General features: G+C 38.3%; 1 protein-coding gene across 2 annotated transcripts in view; it reads left to right on the top strand.

Moving 5' to 3' along the window:
* The window catches only part of LOC109029698 (uncharacterized), a 34,461-nt gene that overhangs the window by 14,604 nt on the left and 6,974 nt on the right, over positions 1 to 12,883 (top strand). The window lies entirely within an intron of this gene.

Below are 12,883 nucleotides of genomic sequence, written 5' to 3'. Positions count from 1 at the left end.
TCGGTGTGCCCATTTCTTTTCGGATACGGATATCGACGAGACTGGTGGATGTAAAAACATCGGGAGGATAAACAACGTTGACAACTCAACTCGTGCGTAATAACAGAACGCCCCCACGAAAACGCAGGCACGTCAGAAGTCAAACGAGAGAAGACGGATTGCCCGAGTTATTCGGGTGATTAGCCTGTTATTGATGCTGCTGACCGGAGGTCCATCGCTATACAGGGTGACTCACAATTACTTACCAAGGCCTTGTCTCCACGGGACGTTTTCATGGGATTTGTCCTAAGTTCGAATCGCAAGAATGAAACTTCTGGGATTTTTCCCAGTTACCGTCTCCACGGGACGGGGCTCATACAGTCCTGCGACTAGTTTGCGCGGGAAGATAAAGTAGTCAAAGTCGAGTATTTAACCGGGATTATAATAATAAATGCACTCAATTGACAATGAGACACATTATTTTAACTAAACAAACATTAACAATGTAGTAATGAATAAAATATCGCACAATTCGTTTTCACTTCTTCTTCTTCTCTCAGTGGGTCCTAGGGGTACAAGTAGGTACCATACTTGGTACTAGGAAAAATATTGATTAACTCAATATTTTTCCCAACTTGGTAAGTAGGATTTTTCCCTGGGACAAATCTCGTGAAACGGCTCCTGGAGACAAGGCCCAATAGAGCAACTCCCAGAGTTTCCATTTCTCAGCTTCGTGAGAAGGAAAACAATTATGTTACCGATTTTGAAAGAGGAGAATTATTTTTTCATTTTTGTAATGATGAATAATCAATGTCCAAGAAAGTTAAGTTTGCTTGTTGACGTATTTAAATAAACACGGATTTACAGATTTCGGTTACGAAAATGTACAGGCCAAGATCTTTTTGCGTCGAAGAAAGAGCGGAATTAATTTCGGTACACACATTTTACGATGAAACATTGTCTCCTTTTCCTATGCTGAATTTTTCTTGTGATGCGGACGAGTTTTAAATATTTGAAGAGGGAATATTGGTCAAAAATGTCGTGAAATTCAGAAAAACTGAGATAAAGTTTGCCCGGGAATACCCGAGAAAAAGTCATCCTTAAGCGCAGCACAAAGATGGGGTCAAGACCGAGTGTCTCATTTCGCCTTCAATTTTGATGATACTTCAAGCACAACCATAAAGCACGAATAGTCGTATCAAAGCGCCGTGTGAGTTTCAGAGCGTTGTTCTCTTGTCGCCTTTTGATTTTTCACATCTCAAAGGTATTTCTTAAGCAATAATCTCAGTTCGATACCGTCGCGAGGTTGAACGAAAAACTGTAAGATAAAGTTTGCCTAGACGTCGAGGATAATCGTTCCGGTTCGTTAGAAAGAGGTTGTCTTTCGGCTTGGCATAAAGTCGGAATCAGGTCCAGTTGTCTCATTTCTCCTTCAATTTTGATGATACTTCAAGCACATCCATAAAGCACGAATAGTCGTATCAAAGCGCCGTGTAGGTTTCAGAGCCTTGTTCTCTGGTCACCTCTTGATTCTTGACATCTCAATGGTATTTTTTACGAAATTGTCTCAGTTTGATACCGTCGCGAGAATTAAAATTAACCAAAAAAACTATAAAATAAAGATTGCCCATTCTTGCTGTGTTCAGACGTCACTATGTCTCCAACAGCATGAGACGTATGGATCGCCCTGTATTGTGACGGAAATGTCACCATTAGATCTGCCAACACAGTGGGAACGCACCCCAATCTTGTCTCCGAACCGGGAGGTCTCCACACTTCCAGGCTGCCCCGCGCATCGCGCCCCGAGCGGACTTCCGATGTGGGATGTTCCTCCACCCCATGCTCCACTTATTATACGCGCTATTTCAATCCATCGTATGCGTAACTCATAAATTAGACCCTCCGATGACACGCTTCTTTTATGGCTTTCTCCGGGTCACCACCCCACCGATACGCAGAGGGCACGCTCTCAAAGGTCATCTAATGAAGATGGAAGTACCCACCATCAATCCGCAGATTCCTCGACAAAGCTTCTCCGGCTCCCGGGTAAATATTGGCTCAAATTATGAGACAGGGCAGACCTAATCTCAAGGTGATGTCCTAATAAATAGAACGCCCATTTCCGCCCGCTTTAGGCGATGAATGAAACGGTATCCGAGTTTACGATTTTCTGCCGAATAATGTTCCATTCTCGGATTGCTGGGCGAGCCATGATGCTTCATTTTTTGGCAATATAAAGAATTATACACTCTGTCGAGGATGAAGTTTAACGACTAACGTCTTAAATATTTTTTTTTTTTTTCGACTTGGAATTTTTGACACAATATGGTAACGTTCTCTCGTCTAGAAAACGACGATACGGGCCGAATTTAAGCATCATGGCAAAAAAATGGGCTGGGAAGAGCTATGAATTTTTAAGAGTGATTTGATCAAATGAGATGCTTACATTTTTGTACGTATTTGAAAAAACTAGTCATTTCATTCAGCTGTCTCTCAACTGCTCTTCAATAAATTTTTTCTCCTTAAGCCTTACATTTTACAGCATATGCTGTTTGCACCAAGAATTATGCAGGCAAAAGCCTTTATAAATTCAAAAAATGTCAAAAAAATTGCTGAGAATTTTCAGATTTGTTTTCAATATTCATTTTACATGACAGTTTGCATTTAAAGGCCCCTTGTTCCAAACAGAAGGCAGATGAAAAATGCATTCTTTGGTATTTAGACCCACAATATTCAAATTGTAATTTTAAATAATTAAAGTTAGAATTTTTAAAAACAATTATTAGACATGTTCGCATGCAGAGAAGGTTGTGTCGTCTTGCAAAGTAAGTCGTTTCTCTCCTTTACTCTGAAATGTACCGTTAAGCAAGAGGAAACGAAGTTTCGTGTTGAAATGCTAACGACGACCGTGGAAAGAAATTCGTGAAGGTGTTGGTCCACCTGCAGCGTGAATGTCCTTACACCCGTCACCAATACAAAAACAAGGTTAGCTTAAAACAAAGCAGCAAAAAACGCATGAATAAGTAAACAAGCGAACGGATAGAACTTGGACTCTGGAGGAAAGCCCTCCTTTATCAGCGGCCTTTGAATGTCTGACAAGAGGATTTTGTGGTGTCAAAACTCTTCCCTTTTTAACATATCGAATCCACTGGTTCCCCGAGGATGCGAAGCACAGGAGCACAGCATTCAAAGAACTGCTGGCCAGGGACAAAGGGTGCACAAATGCGGGGACAAAGGCCCAATAACAATTAGTCCGGTTGAAACAAGAGGCGAGCTGGAAAGTAAACAAATCTAGTTCGCCACGGCGCGTTGTGAGGTCTTTCTAACCTGGTCGTATCAATGACCGGGGTGGACCCGGCCGGACAGTGTCCAACAATGGGTCTTCTCGCCCGATGAATGCCGTGAAAACTATTTACGACTTATTGCACAGTGCAAGGCGCTCTCCAAACGAGCACCAATTCATCAGGGCAACCTGCGATATATCAAATTTGACGCGACCTCACTTACGGTCGCCAGCGAGGACGAACTCTCAACTTCCCATTCAATGGATTTTAGAAAGCAGCCCTGCCGTGCTAAGTAAAAACGCCGTATAAGCCTTCGAATGTTGCCAAGTTTCTTCTTTGAAAATATGTATTCTTGTAGAAAGTTATGAATAATTTTCCTTGAAATTTTCAGACTTTTTAGATCAAATTACGGCTGAAATCCTCTAAATAATCGAAGGAGAAATATTCACTAATTTTCCAAAAAAATTCGTTATTTGTCGAAGGAAATTTGGCAACGTTTGATGGCTCATACGACGTTCTTACTTAGCACGGCAGAGTGCGCTCGGGAATCCGGATCGTGTGTCCTCAGTCACAGTGTCACACGACCTTTTTACTCCGATCTGGGCTTCCTTTTTTTTAAGCACTGATATTTTTTATTGTTCCCGATTTTCCAACCCCCGCCCCTCCCCATCGCCTTGCGTGGCGTGTGCCTCTATCTATGTGTGTGGTTGGTGATTTTGTCCCGGGCCCCATTGTTTCCTTTGTTTTCCCCCTATTTTCCCTCTTTTTTAAATCGCCTTTTCCTAGGCACCAAGTTAGAAATCCTTTAGTTCGCATGTGAATTCAGTTGATTTTCTACCCCTTTTCGATGTTTTGACTTTAAGAAATGGGTCAGCTGGACCAATCAAGGATTAAACTCATGATGTTGGAATCCTCTAGGTTTGCAAAAATTAATGGAAACTGTTGGTTGCATTGTTTCTATGGCCAAAATCATCGTTAACATCATACTCAAAAAAATACTGTGATTTGCTTTACACTCCTGCCCGTAAAATGTACCTTGCTTCTTTCATCTTACATCTCTCAATCAGATATACGCATAATTGCACATATCCTTCCATGTACATTGCTAACAAGACCAGTACATGGGTTGAATCCGAAAATGAAAAACCGAAAAACCATGTTATACATTTCCGCACAGGGTGATATCTCCGGTTTATCGGTACGCCTACTTTGCTGCCTTGCGTTAAAGTCCCTGAAAAAATTCCTACATTTTGCCGTCTCGGCGATCTCTCATATGGTTTAGTGATCGACTTTTTAAATATTAATGCCCCTATGCGTCAAACGACTCCCGTTTCTCGATACGCCTACTTTTATACCCTACGTTAAAGTCTCCAAAGTGATTCTTGATTTTTGCCGTGTTTGACGCTTGTTTTACGAGAGTAACTGTAGACCTTATTTGGTAAAGATGTGAGGAAAAGATATACTTTGATGAGCGAATATTTATGTGAAATTTTAGGTTTTAAAAAAGGTGTAGAGAAGGGCAATAGTTTGAATAATCGAAAACCTGAAAAATTAAATGAGTGTGTGGAAGGTTTATGGATAGAAAAACAATCGATCCATTATCAGTCGAGATCATTAATCATTAAAACGAACAAATGCATTATTAGCAAGGATACATTACGGTCACTGACCAACTCAGTAAGTCAGCCAACACCCTGCAGACAAAATTTGCACTTCTATCGAAACCCAACTGAAAGCAAGCGTATAGTCACGGAATCATCAGGTAAAAAAAATCCAGGTTTGAGGACGATTAAAATGAATAGTCTCGAGAAAGGAGCAAGTTATAAATGAAAGGCTACTTTAAAGATCTGAAGCTGATTTTCCTTAGGTTTCGTTCATTTATTAGACTGCGGTCTTTCGGCCACCGGATTGCCAGAATCGGATTTCTCGGCCCGTAGAGGCCACTTGAAACCTTTCGGTTTGAAAAACCGATTGTCACCGTTGAAAAATTGGACGATCACCGTAAGATGGCCCGCTTCTTGCCTTCTGCTGATTATAAATGGACCCGTACTCGATAAAAGAGAACATTCCCATTCCCGGAGGAGCCCTAAAATCCACAAAGGTGCCAACCGCACGGGGCTCATCTTGGAGCGGACATTGCCTCTTTTAAAAAGCAAGGTTCAAATTGGGAACCCGGCTCATTCTGATGACCACGTCCTTCGTAATCTTGACTGTTTTATTAATGATGTGGCTTGCGTAAAAAGCACCCACCTTTGGATCAGATGAAATGATTCGCATCTAAAGGATCCCGTCCGGAAACTAAATATTTTAACGGCCGACAAGTTTGAAAAAATCAGTTTTTGGAGACCATCACCTCTTACTCCTAATCACACGAAAGGAAGTGATGAGAAAACTGTTCAGAAAACAGTGCTCGGTTTGACAAACTTCTCCGGCGAGTGCCTACTTGGTGCGCTTTAAACATTATCAGATCTATATCAGATTGGAGATGCGAGTCAGGTTGAGCTATCCATGAGAACGATTTTGCATCCCCGAAAGTGACGTTTACCTCAAACTCAAAATTAAAAATATCTAAAATCAAAATATCTGAAGAATTTTGTTTTTAATAAAAACTTTGAGGTTTTAAGGTAACTTAAGGGATGACCAAAACTTGACTTGTGCTCAAAACATTACAACCCTAATAGCACAAGTGGTGTCACAAAATTGGGAGAGGTTTCTAAAATGTTTCGGTAAGTGTCTATATCGGATCTTTCAATTGATACATTTCTAACACAGTTTTAAAATGTTTCAATGAGAGGAAAGTTTTCCCGTATCATTAACACATTTTATAAATGTATTAAAAATATTTTTACGACACATATTAGAAACGTTTTATTGATAGGTTCAGGGACAGTTTTCAAAACGTGTAAGTTATGTCTCATGCTCCGGCATTCGGCAAGAAAATAGAGAGTTGCAGGAAACGTTTCAAAAACGTGTCAAACACCTTCCCCACGTGTTTCGTTGTTACATTTCTTACGCCTATCTAAAATGTTTTTTTGCGTTTCAACATTTTTGGACCACAGATCAGCTTCGTTTTAGACCCGTTTCAGACACATGGGAACGAATCATCGGCATGAAAATAGAAACTTGCAGGAAACGTTTCAAAAACGTGTCAAACACCTTCCCTACGTGTTTCGTTGTTACATTTTTAACGCCTGTCTAAAATGTTTTTCTGCGTTTCAACCTTTTTTCGACAACAGATCAGATTCGTATCAGACTCGTTTCAGACACATGGGAACGAATCATCGGCATGAAAATAGAAACTTGCAGGAAACGTTTCAAAAACGTGTCAAACACCTTCCCTACGTGTTTCGTTGTTACATTTTTAACGCCTGTCTAAAATGTTTTTCTGCGTTTCAACCTTTTTTCGACAACAGATCAGATTCGTATCAGACTCGTTTCAGACACATGGGAACGAATCATCGGCATGAAAATAGAAACTTGCAGGAAACGTTTCAAAAACGTGTCAAACACCTTCCCTACGTGTTTCGTTGTTACATTTTTAACGCCTGTCTAAAATGTTTTTCTGCGTTTCAACCTTTTTTCGACAACAGATCAGATTCGTATCAGACTCGTTTCAGACACATGGGAACGAATCATCGGCATGAAAATAGAAACTTGCAGGAAACGTTTCAAAAACGTGTCAAACACCTTCCCTACGTGTTTCGTTGTTACATTTTTAACGCCTGTCTAAAATGTTTTTCTGCGGTTCAACCTTTCTTCGACAACAGATCAGATTCGCATCAGACTCGTTTCAGACACATGGGAACGACTCATCGGCATGGATATTAGCACATACAGGAAACGTTTCGAAAACGTGTCAATCACCTTTCCTACGTGTTTCGTTGTTACATTCTTTACGCCTGTCTTAAATGTTTTTCCTCATATGCAATTTCTTCCCGTGTGCTTTCGAAAAATAAGATTTTTTTCCTTCTTCTTTGTTTTTGCCTCGGTTTGGCCTATGTTATCAGCAAAATTTCTATTAATTGAACGTAAGTTCTTCTCACATTTCTGTCTTTCAGAAAATTTTTTACTCTAATGGAAATTGTTGGAACTTTCTCTGGCCTTGATTTCCCTGCAAAATATTATCCCAGGACTATTCCACCAACTTGTTACTCACAGTCAGGGCCACATTTTTAGTGACTTTTTCTCTTCTAGTTTTTAAGTTTACTAATCAATAGTTACCTATTTTGAATACTTTTTTTCAAAGTGTACTAATGGTATTGTCTAGTTTCTTAATTCCTTTTGTTTCATTTCATTAAAGTTTTTCTTTGTCTTTTCAATAATTAGCATTTGTCTATTGGAAAATGAACTTTCAACTCGGACCTTTGAAGCTTTTAAAAACTACGTACCTAGTAAAGTAGTGAAAGAAATTAAAACTAACCTTTAGTTCTTTCCTCCTATGGAATCTTTTGAGAACATACAATTTTTAGCCTTTGTACAGCCTTAAAGAGATAGTTAACGTTTTAAGCATTTTTTTAAGCCATCCTTTTGGGAGCAAAATTATTAGATTACGGAGAGATATAATGCTCAATAGTAATATTCTGGATATTTTTTGTGTTCACTAAATTTAAAAATATTGAAGCAATTCACATTCAGTATTATGTCAGAAACTTTGCTCTGATCTATAATGCGGTCTGTTGTAATGTTTGCTGAGAATGTTTCATAGATGTTCCCATGTAGCATTTGGATTTCAAGATTAAGTAAGGAAAGAGTAAATATTACCTAATCATTAGATCAATTTAATGATTATATAAACATTAGTTAACGATTAGGTAATCATTAAATAAAAAAATTTTGAAATTTTTCTTTACTTAATGATTAGGTAATCATTATTTAAACTTTATTTAATGAAGAAGTAAACATTAATTTATTTTATTACCTAAAGATGAAAATATGTATTAAATAATTATTACTTGTTTATTACGTAATGAAGAAGTAATGGTCAAGATATTTAATTACTTCAACATTAATTAATAATTAAATAATGATTACTTGTTCATTACCTAATAGAAAAGTAATTTTTCAAGATATTTTATTACTTCAGGATTAAATAATGATTAAATAATGATTTCTTGTTCTTTACCTAAAGAACAAGTAAATGTTAGAGATATTTTATTACTTTGAGATTAAATCATGTTTAAATAATTATTACGTTTTCATTACCTAAGGAGAAAGTAAATTTTAAAGAAATTGTATTACTTTAAGATTAATTAATCATTAAAGCATCATTACTTGTTCTTTACCTAACGAAAAATAATTTTTTTTTTTTTTTTTTTCTTTTTTTTTTTAAGGTTCATTTGAACGCGTTATCATACATAAGGGTGGTTTTTCCATTTGGACGCAAAATGTTGGGGTCTGTTGCCCCCAAGGAGTCCCCCTGCATAGTTAGGGGGCGCGGCCTTGACTAAGGAAAGGCCCCGAACGTTTAAATTTTTACCTCAACTAAGTACAAAGTTAGAAGGGGGGAGGGGGCTTTCCAGGTTGCTGTTAAGAATGTTTCTAATCACCACCCTGTATATGTTATGCTTCTTCAGTGTTAAATCATCAGCTGGAAAAACTCCTAGTTGCTTCATCTATTTAACTCTCTTCAAACACAGTTTCTTCTCAAAACAGAGACAGAACACAAAATACAGTGGTGTGAGCTGAAGTGTTGCTTCTCATTTGCGCTTTAGATTGCTGACCCTTGAACCCATGCGACAGAGAGGAAAGAGACAAAATGCTGATTACCTCATCTCTTTTTGCCACACTTGAGGCTTCCAAGGTAACTCACAATCAGGGAAACAGCCAGTGAGATACAAAATGTCAGCTCGCGCTCGCACCACTGATACATGCAGATATACACATTGTTGTCAGCTCCTCATCGTTTTAGAGGCCATCAAAACCAAATTTGGAGGCATAATACACATGTGACAGTAGGTAACAAATTTACTCATGCACCGGCACAACCACCCAAAAACTCAGATTTTGTTGAGCGTCAAATCATGATAAAATAGAATTATCAACGTTTCTCTTCTTAAGATTTGCCCACTGCTTGCTGAGACTAATATTGGAGATAACCGTGTAGAATAAGTGGATGACATTGATCAAAACATGGCCAAGTACATTGGGGCATTTACAGAAGCACCTATCCTGCGTGAAGAAATTAATTGCAGGTAATGTTATGTCTGAAATAAGCCAGAAATGTTGGTTCTCTTTCGACACGTAAACTCTGCGCAGACTATCTATGCACATACGCTTAGATTATTCTTTCCTGACAAGACTTCTCATTGTAAGTAAAATCAGGTATCAAGTTAGGGAATTAATTGAGGGATTACTATCCACCGATTGCATGAAAATTGAAGTCTCTGCAAATATAAGTACAAAGGGTCAATATAATGTCAGCTGTCACAGCCCTCCAGAAGAAAAAAAGAGAAATTATTCACATGGCAAATTACTCACTGGCAGCAGGTAAAGGATGTTTCAATTGCCAATCGTAGACATTTCCGTTTGAACTCATACGAAGAACTGTAATAATAAAATTCCGTGGGGATTTGCTAGCTGTTCACACTGATAATAGGAAGAAATGTATTCAGGAAACGAAGTGTAACACTTCGACTGGTAACGCCTTAAAGCCTCGGTAAATAACTCGGGAAAGCCCCAAACGTGCATTTGAGGTGATACACGAAACCATTTCTTTCTCATTCTCATATTTCCTTCGTGAAAACTAGAGTGTGAAAACTGTAGTGGTCTGGTGAAAAATTGTGGTTTGATTTGTTTACGAATTGTTATCACGAGTTCTCAGTTCAGTTCAGTTCGTGTTCCGGGAACGAAATTCCCTTTTGGTCCGATGATCCGCGTCCGCGTTCCGCGTACATCGTTGAGGAATTTTCAGGATGCAACTTGAAGGAGCCGTTAGCCGTTACCTCGTTGTTACAGCCTGAGACGATGTTGGTCTATTTTTCCAGTCTCTCTTCAAATGCAGCCTCAAAAATAAATGTAAGTACTTAAAGTTTGTTAGTATATCATTCAGGAAATGTAGATCGACAGATCCTACCCAAAATTAATGATCTAAATCAACTGAGATCTTCCTCCCTCCAGCAACGAAATTTCTGTTCTCACTTCCTCACATGAGTCACATGAAATGACATACCTGTCACAGTGTCATTATTATGAGAAGAAAAGTCGTTCTGGAAAACATGGAGAGGGCAGGTATCGTTTAGGACTCACTGGAAACCATGAAATACTTTTGTCTCACAAGTTGTAAGTGGTAAGTCTCCATTACTCTCATGAGACTACACTGCAGTGATAGCGAAGAGAGCGATAAGTGCAAACTAGGATGAACCTCAAAACAAAGAAAATCATGTGCTAATCATGGCTCATGCAGAAATGCGCTTATGGCTCTCTTCGCCATCACGGCAGAAAGGTGTGCAAATTTAGACCTTCGTCCCGATTTGACCAATGTCCCACTCAACAAGTTGGGCCAAGCTCATCTCGCCATCAAAACATCTCATCACTTCTTAATTATTAGGTCATACCTCCATTTTCACACGAGCCCTGCAAGTACGCACCAAGCTATATGAACATTATGTCTCAGTACAATACAAAGTTGCGTCCATTTGTCCTAGGAGTGATGATATGTCCCGTTCTCTATTATTTTTATTACCCACACTACCTGGTACGTTTTCATTAGGTTGATCCAACACATAACCTCTTCTAATTCTCTCAGTGAATGTAAAACGATACCTCTTGAATATTCAATACATCACTTGCGTGACTCAGCACTGTCAGTGTAAAGGACCTGCAACTATCATAATTTGTTTCTGTGACATATACAACTGACCCATTTTACTTTTCTTAAAACTGAGCTTCTGCATGTTAGAATATCCAATAGGGATTAAAGAGAAACGATGTTCCTGTGAGCCCTACCTCCGGCTCTTTGTCCCTTGATTATTTACTACCACCAAGGCAACGTAGACTGCCGTAGAAATTAAGCATGAGCAATCATCACATCGGAATAGCATTTCATTAAACTGCGTGTAAGGACCAAGATATGAAAGGACCCAAGCGTAAAGAGCGAACCAGTTTATCGTCTCTCAGGCTCCGTTTTACTTGTACTGAATGCTAGAGCATTATTACACAAATGAACTAGAGTGCGGTAAACAGAATGTTTGTTTTTTCCAAGAGCACAATAAATGAGAAAAATCATGTTACATTGCACTAACCTAAATTTTGGGAACGTTGTAAGGTAAATTTTCAAAGAAATATGTGTTAATGATGTAACAATTTCAATTGTTGCGTTTGATTGGAGGGGGAGAAAAGAAGATAATTAAAGTCCGATTTCGGATGCCTACTTTTTCTCAGTTTAAATATTTGCCGAGACTGGTTGAAAATAAATTGTTGGCAACTCGATTTTGGTAAGTGTTCCTTACCTCACCTTAACTGTACCTCACTTAGGTACCTGTTTTCTACTTTAGACAGGGCAAAATATTAAAATCCTCAGTTTCAAGAGAGTTCTGAAAAAAAACTAATTTTTAAGAAAAATTCTTTGGTATCAACAATTGAGAAGTTACACCGATTTTTAGTTTTTGAAAGAACTGCAATTTTATGATTATTTTAAAATATCATTCTAGGTACTTAAATGAAACAGCTTGAGATCTAGGTAATTTTTTTTTCAACGGATAAAATTTGCACTTCAATTATGAGTAAAATCTAAGAGCTAAACAGTCACAAGTCACCTCATTGAACTGTCACCATGCCTTGTATAATGCTGTTTATTTGTCTGTTTTTCAGGTTTTTGAAGGGCTTTCTGCACTTCAGCTTGCTCCCTCTTTCTGGATTTCTTGCATTCTGGATTAAGAAAGCGGCTACTATTCTATGACATGGCTGTCAGTTTCTCACCTGAGCAGTCATCCGATAGGAAATTAGCAGCGACTAAAAATCATCTGGTTTTGAGAAATTCACCATGAATCGCCTCAAAACAACATCATCAAAAGAAATTGCAGTGTGTTCAGAGAAAATAAACATAAGTAGCAGCTATAGTTTTCCTAAAAATTTTATGTCTGACCGGAAATTTCTTAAGAAATTTGAAGTGGTGTGAAGTTCGATTAGTTACCTTAATTATTAATTATACCTTAATATTCATTGCTCTAATCTAAAGGAGAAAATAAATGAAAGTGAAAGTGCTGTGTTCCAAGTATCATGAATAGCATCATTGGTGTTTTTCTTCAGGTTTTATTTTTGATGAAGGATCAGTTGAATTTGGTGAGTCAAATCTATTATATTTTCCTTTTGCATGCTATTTTGCCACAGGAAACTGTCAATAAATAAAATAAAATTACCTAATGCCCTTGTAATTGAATCAATTCTGCCTTTTTCCCTTCAGTTTGTTGGCTCCTTGAGTCTGAAGGATGTACGAATTTATTCTGAGAAACAAGCCTGAAACGGGTGGTGTATATCACCCTGTTAAATTTCACCATAAAGTACTGCAGCTAACAGGCCTCGTTCCGACACTGAAGCTGCAGTAATATTACTTAAGAAAAAAAAGATAAGGAAGGAGCAAATGGAAATTTTCAGCTCTGAAGTGATGTAAGCTTCAATTGACA

Source organism: Bemisia tabaci, chromosome 7 (genome assembly GCF_918797505.1).
Source record: "Bemisia tabaci chromosome 7, PGI_BMITA_v3".
NCBI lineage: Eukaryota > Metazoa > Arthropoda > Insecta > Hemiptera > Aleyrodidae > Bemisia > Bemisia tabaci.
The sequence above is the reverse complement of the archived record's forward strand: the minus strand, read 5'-3'. Positions and strand labels throughout refer to the sequence as shown.